Genomic DNA, 2,252 nt, shown 5'->3' on the forward strand with positions numbered 1-2,252 from the left:
TATACTTAATGATATAATGTATTTAAGTAAATAATGTATTTAATAAAATAATGTACTTAAGTATATAATGAATTTAAGTATATAATGTAAATAAGTAAATAATGTATTAAGGTATACAATGTAAATAAGTAAATAATGTATTAAGGTATACAATGTTCATAAGTAAATAAGGTACTTAAGTAAATAATGTACTTTAGCAAATATTGTACTTAAGTATATAATGTACTTATATTACTAATGTAATTATGGAAATAATGTATTGAAGTATATAATGTACATAAGTTAATAATTTATTGCTTTAAATAATGTTTATAAGTACATTATGTACTTAAGTATATAATGTACTTAAGTATATTATGTACTTAAGTATATGATGTAAGTAAGTATATAATGTAAATAAGTAAATAATGTATTAAAGTATATAATGTTCATAAGTAAATAATGTATTTAAGTAAATAATGTACTTAAGTATATTATGTTAATCAGTAAATAATGTATTAAAGTATATAATGTAAAGAAGTAAATAATGTATTTAAGTATATAACTTACATAAGTATTTAATGTACTTAAGTTTACAACGTACTTTATAAAATAATGTACTTAAGTATATTATATTACTAAGTATATAATGTGTTTCAGTATATAATGTTAATAAGTAAATAATGTATTTAAGGATATAATGTACATAAGTAAATAATGAACTTAAATAAATAATGTATTTAAGTTAATAATATTCTTAGGTAAATAATTTACACAAGTAAATAATGTACTTATGTATATAATGAATTGAAGTATATAATGAACATAAGTTAATAATTTATTTTATAAAATAATGTATATAAGTACATAATGTACTTAAGTAAATAATGTACTTAAGTATATTATGTACTTAAGTTTATAATGTAAGTAAGTATAAAATGTAAATAAGTAAATAATGAACTTTAGTAAATAATGTACTTAAGTATATAATGTATTTAAGTTTATAAATTATTTAAGTATTTAATGTTCATAAGTAAACAATGTATTTACTAAAATAATATACTTTAGTATATAATGTATTGCAGTATATAATGTAATTAAGTATATTATTTTAGTAAATACATTGTTTACTTATGAACATTAAATACTTAAGTACATTATTTACTAAAGTTCATTATTTACTTATTTACATTTTATACTTACTTACATTATAAACTTAAGTACATAATATACTTAAGTACATTATTTACTTAAGTACATTATGTACTTATATACATTATTTTATAAAATAAATTATTAACTTATGTTCATTATATACTTCAATTCATTATATACATAAGTACATTATTTACTTGTGTAAATTATTTACTTAAGAATATTATTAACTTAAATACATTATACACTTAAGTACATTATTTACTTAAGTATATTATGTTCTTAAATACATTATTTACATTATATACTGAAATACATTATTTATTTAAGTTCATTATTTACTTATGTACATTATATCCTTAAATACATTATTTACTTATTAACATTATATACTGAAACACATTATATACTTAGTAATATAGATAGATAGATAGATAGATAAATTCTTTATTGCACACAATTTATAATATAAATTGAAAACATAAATACAAGAAGAATAACAATGCGCAAAGGCGGTCTTATCGCTTTAAGCGATCTCCTCCAGACAACCCTTAATGAAAGAAGAACAGGAGTATGGAAACGGGATAGTGCAATTTTAAAAATATATAACATAAACTACATCTACTATATATAACAATAATACATAAACAGCTAATACAAATACAAATAATACATAAATAAATACATACACATATAAACATATATACAAATATATATATATATATATATATATATATATATATAAATAAATATAAATATACACAAATACATACAGAGCAAATATATTAGTTTATGACTCCGTAGATAAATAATATTCTTTTAAACGACTTTTGAAGATGCTTAATGATTTAGACTGTCTTATGTCTCTTGGCAATCCATTCCAGAGTATAACCACCTTGACTGTAAAAGAATTTCCATACGCATGCGAGTGACTGGCAGGAACATGCAACCTGTTGTCATCCTTAGCCCTCAAATAGCACTGAACATTGCTACCAAGAAAGTTGAATCGCTCTTTTAAATATGGTGGCGTCTGAGGATAAAATAAAATAGAATATAAAAGACAAAGAGCGTGCAAGTTCCTACGTGATCGAATTGGTAGCCAGTTTAACCGAGAACGA

This window comes from Pararge aegeria, chromosome 9 (genome assembly GCF_905163445.1).
Source record: "Pararge aegeria chromosome 9, ilParAegt1.1, whole genome shotgun sequence".
Taxonomy (NCBI): domain Eukaryota; kingdom Metazoa; phylum Arthropoda; class Insecta; order Lepidoptera; family Nymphalidae; genus Pararge; species Pararge aegeria.